The sequence below is a fragment of the Pezoporus flaviventris genome, unplaced genomic scaffold (assembly GCF_033815535.1).
Source record: "Pezoporus flaviventris isolate CSIRO_AGI_PZ_B2104156 unplaced genomic scaffold, CSIRO_AGI_Pfla_v1 ptg000072l, whole genome shotgun sequence".
NCBI lineage: Eukaryota > Metazoa > Chordata > Aves > Psittaciformes > Psittacidae > Pezoporus > Pezoporus flaviventris.
Genome location: NW_026892620.1, coordinates 311,002 through 318,893, shown reverse-complemented (window position 1 = coordinate 318,893; position 7,892 = coordinate 311,002). Strand labels below are relative to the sequence as shown.

The following is a 7,892-nucleotide window of genomic DNA, read 5'->3' as shown; positions in this document are numbered from 1 at the left end:
AGAAAGGCAATGGTTTGAACACAAGTAAGAATACGTCTCCCAGCTGTGTGCAGGCAGGTGTGCTCCTCATCCACCTGCATTTGAGAATATGCAAAGCAAGCACACTCATCCACACCTGTTTGTGTAGACGCATCCTGACTTTTGAAGCTTGAAATCTGGTATCAAAATAACCCTGTCTGTGTGGCGCAGGTGTTCGTGAGGTTGCATCCATCATGTCTGTAAAAGAGTGATTCTGAAAGCTCTGCAGCACGCAGCAGCCCCGTAGAACAGGCTGCCGAGTAATGGCTGCTTGGTTGACTCTGAACACATACAGAAACTGTGTGTGTGTGGCTCACTGGTCTCATTTCTCATCCTACAGCTGTGATCTAGCCAGTCAACTTCTTACTTCTCAGGGTAAGTCAAAGTGATAGCAATGCTGACAGTAATGCATTAGGTAACCACCGTCTACTGGGGCTCCCTGTGAATCTCTGAAGTGTGAGATTTCGTTAGAACCACTGTTTGTGTGCATAGCTCCGGATGCTCAGCCAGTGCACTGAAGGGGTGCAAACAACCTTGTTCAATGCATGGTCTGTTCCCTTCCTCCTCTTGTTGACTGTTGCTTTGTAGAAGGACTTCTTTTGATGGCTTGAGGTCCCAGTGATTTCAGGTTTCTATCAAGAGTGCTGTGGATAAAGTAGGATCCAAAAGTGGGATCCAAGTCATTGTGTTTATTAAACCAAGAAGTCTGCATAGTGAAACATTTACACTACAACAAGACAAAGGAACATCTACACTCCTAACAAATTACATTCTTCTTGCAGGCTGAGTTTGTTCAACCATAGTGTCCCAAATATTTTATTGGCAATACTGAATGCTTTCCCCATGAGGTACCTTTTCCATCCATAAGGACTTATGTAGGCTGACCTTCTTGATTAGCTGAAAGAGAATGAAATCCTGAAGTCGTTGAAATCCAAAAGCACTGTGGTGTCTTTCCCCATCCTCATTTCCACTGGTTTTCAATTTTGGATCAATTGGTGTCCTTGCTTTGACATCCTTTACTATCTTTATTGCAAAAAGCAATAACAAACAGTTACACAGTACTCTTAAGAGAGGTTTGCTAATCTGGCGTTCAGCTAAAAACTCCTTTTCCTCAACGTGATTCCAGGTTCTTAATTCATGTAAATGTATTTTTTTCTGTTCTTGTATATTATCTAGTCCTATTCAGAATGCCTTTCCTTATGCTCCCCAACTTGGGAACACTTTGCTTTTCTAATTGAGATGATCCTCCACATCCCTTAGCATTTAGAACAGATGAGTAACATGAATAGTTAGGCTTCCTCTGCAGTCACTTGCAGGTTGCCAAAACATTTGATGCCTTTAATTATCCCCAAAGTGAATGTTGCAACATGACCATACCACCTGCATGGCTTGGGATCCAGAGCTGTGTTGGCTGCCTGTTATGGTACTTGCAAGGCTTTGCTCCTCAGCAGCATCTATTATACATGCATACATATGCATTCCTGCGAGACAGGGATTGCTTTATCCAATGCATGCTGTGCTATGCTGGAGCTCTCCGGGCTACAAGCTGCTATGTCTCAGTGGTGGAACGCAGCTTTGATCCTGGAATCACTGTAATTATGTCACCCTATTGCTCCCTCCAAACTGCTTAGCTAAGCCAAGAAGCCATCTGCAAGGTGGGATGGGTGACATCTTGCTCCCGTATCGCTGCTATGCATCAGGTGGTAGTGCAGGCTTGCACCCAGCCAGCCCTATACCTGTCATGCCTCACTCAGCTGGCCCAGTTTCAGGTTCCCCAGCTGCATCTGCTGCACCTCCTTCATTTGCACTGCAACACGGGCAGCACTTGGCTTGTCAGCCACAGCTGGATACCTTCCCTCTGGCTGCTCATCTGTGCCAGAGCTGAGGCTCTCAAGGCAGAGCGGGACCACAGGTTGAGCTGGGAGTATTTCTCCTATGCTGAACAGTGCATTTCCCCCACCACCCCACGTTCCAGCTGCTTTTCCAGGCCACCTATCCCAGGGATGGGCCTTCAGATTGGATTTTGGAAATCATGAAGGTTGCAAAAGGCGTGAATATCCATGGTGGGAACTTGCGTGCTATATAAGTGGACACTGCGCAGTTCCTACTCATATCTGCAATGATAATAATTGTTTACTAGCTCAGGCAGAGAAACTGAGCCAAGTAAATTGTCACTGTCTCATTCCTGCTTTGGAAAGCTCACTGTGAGGATTATCGTCAGGACAGGCCTGAGAATAAACCTGTCGAACACAGGCAAACTACATGAGGGTGAGCCAGATAAAGAGGAGATTGCTTGGCTTCAAAATCCGAGAACAGGAAACTATAGAAAGAATTTGAGAAACTGCAGATATTCAGTTGGAGATGTTTTCTGCCTTAAAAAGAGAGGAAGAGAAAAAGAGAGAAGATGCACAGAGTGGGAAAGATTGCCTTGTGGTTGAGGGTCTCGGGAGCTCTGGCCTAATTTCCCATCTCTGCTCAGGCTTCTTGTATAACCTTGGCCAAAGTCACTTCATCTCTCTGTGCCACCACTCCTCCATTACTATGTGGATTCCCCTTCTCTAGCACTATCCCCTCTCCCTTGTTCTCTCTCCTCTGCCTACCCTACCTGCCAAGACTCTAAACTGTGAGGTACAGACCGCCTCCAATTTCTGATTTCTTTCTGTTTGGATTTGATTGCCTCTGATTTGATTTGTTTCTGTTTGTACTGTATCCAGAAACCTCAAGCAGAGCTTATGGGTAATACCATAGCACAAACAAAATACACAACCGAGTTTTTGAAAGCTCTCTTGTTAAAAAAATCCCAACGACAATCAATTCTGAAATGTTTTTCTTCTGATGAGCCAGTAGTAAATTTTAAGGAAGATTGGGTTTTCTGTAACAGTGTAATGGGTTTGCTGTAATGCCAACACTAACTGGCAGGCTCCTATGGTGTTACTATGTGGATTTTTACATAATGATTTTAAAGTTGTAAGCTCTGTCTGCTGCATTTAAATATTTGAACAAAATCCTGTGCTCAGGGACTGTAAATTTGATTTTGGTAGTAGTCAGCAGAGCCTTCCGCAGGTGAAATTCTGATGTAAGCAATAGTCATAGGATCATAGAATGGTTTGGGTTGGAAAGGACCTTACGATCATCTAGTTCCAGCCCCCCTACCATGCTTTGACATGTGGCTGTTATCTCCATGAACTGGGTGCCAATTACCTCACTGGTGGTACCCTTTGTCCTGGTAAGATGCAGATTTCCATTAAGTCAGAGCGTATCAGTCAGAAGATTCATACACTGTTTGCATTAGTGGTGTAATTCTGGATAGCAGGCATTTGCCTTAGGGATGAATAAAGGTTAATTCAGAACGTAACGTGCATTGGTGAACAACAAAGACAAAAATTAGGAAAGCTTACCCTCTTCATTTTCATCTGGAGTGTTTGTTTGCCGTTATCAACAGGCTCACTAGCAATAAAACTTGATGGTGTTTCATTAGGGAAAGAAAAGATGTAAATCAGAGTGTATGGGTACATATGGTTGTCATTGACATTTTATACGTGTTTGTCTGACATATCAGCAATATTTTCCAGGCAGTAGCAGCTTTATCTAAGGTGAATTTTATAATCATCTTTGCAACTCAGCAGAGCTGTCACGTTTCCCAGAGATGTATGAAGGGCACACTGTAGCCTGTACCACCCAACCAGACCCCTCTGGTGCCCGTGGTACCTCTTGGCTTCCCCAAGGTACCAGGACCTCTCTCTGCACCCATTGTCACTCTCCCACTGCTCAGCGATATGATCCCACTGGATGTATGGGGCAGATCTGGGCCCTCAACCTCACACCTCAAGCTGTTTCCTATCAGAGAGGCAGAAGGTACTTTCAGTTTTACATCAGCCAGGATTAGAAACTGTCTTAAGATTTTGATTTCCAAAGGATTTACCCAGAGTCTTACTTATCTTATTCTTTATTTAACCCTGTTTGGTCTCTTCTGACTTTTCTTGGGTCCACAGGCACATGAAGAATTCAGTATAAAGCCTTGCATTTACATTCACTCTTCATTTTCAGCTAGGAAACAGTTCCTCTGTGGTAGAATAACCAGACTCTCAGTGCATTCAGAGAAGGTGGGCTTGAAATGCCAAGCAGAAATCCCAGGAGAGCGACCCAAGGGGAACTCCAAGGACTCTTCTATTCAGCTTTTCTCCAACTGATGAGGGGCCAGGCTCTATAGTTCAGAGTGTTTTATTACTTCTGTCAGGTGGGAAAGGGATCTAGGGGCTGCCGTGGCTTTCCAGTTTTGGAGAGATAATGATATTATTCACAGGATTCCTGAGCCAACAGCAAGGGCATCTTTGCTGAAGCCACTTTACCGTACTTGTTAGAACACAAGCCTTGCATGAACAACTTAAAATGAAATGAGATAAAGTAGTCCCTTTAATGTGTTTTATTTATTTATCTACAGATCCAAGATAAGCACTTGGCCAAAACAAGATCTCACATGGCCCAAATTCAGCATCTGAAAACAGGAGAATCTGCCAATCACCAGTGCTGGAGTCTCCTTGCCAGGTTCATAATTAGATAAAGGTACACGGTAGATGAAAGCATGCTACAGTGCTGAGGCAGTTTGCTACCTCGGCGCTGAGACATGAGAAGCAGCTAGTGCAAAGCCAACTGTAGGGAGTCAGTGAAGCTCATTTGCAAGGGAAATGCAAATACAGACCTGATTGCATTCCCTTAAATGGAAAAGTGTGTTAAATCTGATAAGCATGCTCTGAGTGTCTCCTAAGCGTGGGCTTGTCTCAGCGCTTAGTTTCTGTTCTTCAGCAGAGGGAGGGAATGAACGCTGTTCTGAAACCCTGCACAGGTGAGAGACAGCAATTATTTCCCTCTGCTTCTTCCACTATCTGCATAAATTAACATCTAGATAGCCTTTATATCTCCAAAGCACTCCACATATATTAACTAATTAATGCTCACTGTATCCCTCTATATTATAGAAAGAATTATCCTCATTTTGCTAATGTTGAAATCAAGTAGGAAGATTAAGTACCTAGGGGTGAATCTAGCTAAGCAGTTTAGTCGCTGAAGTCAAAGGGACTAAAAATTAATCATATGTTTAAGAGCTTCGGTGGACTGGGAGCTGGGTCTTGCACAATGCTGAGCACCTTGTAAGATCAGTTGCACCTAAAGCCACAGAGGCATCAAGGATGAGAGCCTGACATGAAATTGTTCTCCAGGAGCTCAGATCTCAGTCCAGTGCATGAAGCCATTTTATGCTTTCTAAAAGAAACTAAATATAAACTGCTTCAAAAATGCATGGTCATATAAGGCAGGTATCAGAAAACACACTTGGAACAGAAGATGGTGCACACATGTAAACAGTGCCTGGTTTCTTCACCACTATATTTGCAATAGTGTAATACACTGGTGCTTTGCAAAACCACGTTTCTCTCCATCATTACCTGCAGTGCCAGCGGCAGAAAACATGCCTGCTACAAACAGCTTTTGACAAAAGTCACTGCCTCTCCCCGCACTTATGAAAACACAGAGTTTGTTCTCTCAGAATTTTGAAATCAGTTTATTTTCTTCACAGCTGCAGCATTGCCAACCAGCGAATCTGACAGTCCTCTTGGGGAGAAATTCATTGTAAAAAGGATTTAGAAGAGCCACGCAGAGAGTAGGGTTTGATTACCTTCATTTACATAGATGGAGAGAAACTTTTTAAGAGGCAAAAAGGGGAGAGCCCTGTGTGAACCTTTAGCCAGTTTTATCAAGTTCAAGTTCAGGACATAGCCCATATCAGATCCCCCCAAAAATTTACATACAGTGTTCACAGGGCTGCTTGAATAAGTCTTTTCCTTAAAGATTAGCTGCACTTTATTGATACTGCGCAATATTGCAAGATACTCTTGTGAGCAGCCCTCAGATGGTCATATTAAACATTATTTTGATAAGGAGAGGCCTTGTTTGGGGATAATTATTCATCAGCACCTGGATATGTAGAGTCGGGAGAACACTGGGGCATTTTCCCTTTCTAAAGAAACAGCTCTTTTGTTGACATGGAAAATAAACGGTGAGCTCCAGAAGAGGCTGGTCTATTGTAGAGTTCCCCAAATTAGGCTGAACAGCTGGTGACTCATTGTTGGGATATTAATCAGAGCAAGATAAATGTGTGTGTAGAACAAGGAACATGGCTTATTTCATTGGGTTATTGATTGATTTTGGATTAATTAATGAAAGAGACAGGTGTTGATGGGGGTGAGACCGCAGCCACAAGAAGGAGGGCTTAGCTCAGCTGGCCCCTCCTGGTGTTGATAAGCTACAAGGAAAGAAACGCCTGCAAAGGCAAGGGAGGGATAAAAGAGAGCAGCAGGGTAGGGCAGCTTGTGCAAGCCTGGTGCTCAGAAGAGGCAGCCTTTGTAGGAGCAGACAATAAAACAGCATGTGTGTGAGGGGTGCAAAGGTCAGAGATAGGGAAACCTGGGGATGGGCAAGACTTGTGCGAGAAGACTTTTTCTCCCTATGCCTGCTCTGTGCCGGCTGTGCTGCCTTGACTGAAGGCAAAAGAAGCAGGTGTTAAACAACCAAATCCCAGAGAATCTGATGCAGTGGACCAGACTTCATCTGCCTCTCCTTTTCATGGCAGCAGAACCCTGACGATCAACAGTTACCAGTCAAATGGAGCAAAGGCAGGGCAAGCAGTGAAGTGTGGAAAAGAGGAAGCCATGGCTGGGCACAGGGGAGGGAAGGAAGCAACGGAGGGAAGGGCTGGTCCCTGTGGTGACCCATCAGCACTGCTCTCCCCTGGCTTAGTGAGGCCACCCACTACTGTGATGACTGCTGTAGAAAACACCAGGGTGGAGAGAGAGCACTGAGAGAGTAACTTCGAGCAGCTCCTGATGAAGTTTGGAAGAAAATTAACAGCATAAATATCCTTCTTTCAAAAGACAGCTGAGCTTGAGTGTTTGGGAGACTGTAGAATTTCTCTGCGTGACACAGATGCACTAGATAGGCACGGCGTGAAGGTGGTCTTTGTTATTTAGCACACGTCGCCACAGTACATGTGCTAAATTGATGTGTTCTCCCCCTCCAAACTATGTAGCACTTATTTTTCACATGAGCAAACTAGCTTTAATATTGGTTTAGAATGTAGATAAGTACACTGAGCGTATAGATTTCTCTCCGCCCCTGTAATACTGTGTGCATCTCTGGCCTGGATCTCTGGCTTTTCATGCTGGTAACCCATCTCTAATATTGATTTGGGGCACAGATAGATAGAACACACATTATGGATTTATGTCAGTCTTTGTTGAATCTCTGTTGGTTTGGAAAGTAGATAATCTGCAAGAATGAATTTTTCCCATAACATTGCTTTCTGTGCCTACAGAGTGAGAAAATAATATAACTTGTATCTTCTAGCGAGCTAAGTAACTTCCCTTTCACTGACTGTAACTCCTCCCCCTCAGCATCTGATGGCTGTGGCTGTCTCAGTGAAATAGCTGTGCACTGTTATAGCAGAGCACTTCCACAGTGAGACATCCCATCTGTCTTCCTTTCCCACAGCATTGCAAGCGTCCATTTGCTTTAATACCAGTTGCTGAGCCTGCCTTTCATCTACTGCTGCAGAGTCTTAAGTGGGGATGTTGTAAAAATGTCAGGGGTTTGGGTCTGGTTTTCTTTTGTGATGGCTTGGAGGTGGCATTTGGGTTTTAATCAGTACTGGGGCATAGTTTGTGACAGATTGTGTCTGCAAAGCTTGGTACCACCAAGCAAACCAGCGTGTCCATGTTGCACCACGTACCTCTGGGTGGTTGCACAAGCTCAGGTCCTCAGCACAGGACAGTTGGCACTTCATGGCATTCGAACTCGGTAAGGATGCTCACCCAGCAACGTGG

At 44.3% G+C, this 7,892-nt stretch overlaps 1 long non-coding RNA gene across 1 annotated transcript; it reads left to right on the top strand.

Moving 5' to 3' along the window:
- The first annotated feature begins 206 nt into the window (after positions 1-206).
- On the top strand, positions 207-5,956 carry LOC133279172 (uncharacterized). The gene is made up of 3 exons (XR_009746795.1): positions 207-393; positions 4,460-4,581; positions 5,591-5,956. It is a non-coding gene; the product is annotated as an uncharacterized LOC133279172 (long non-coding RNA).
- The last annotated feature ends 1,936 nt before the right edge of the window (positions 5,957-7,892 follow it).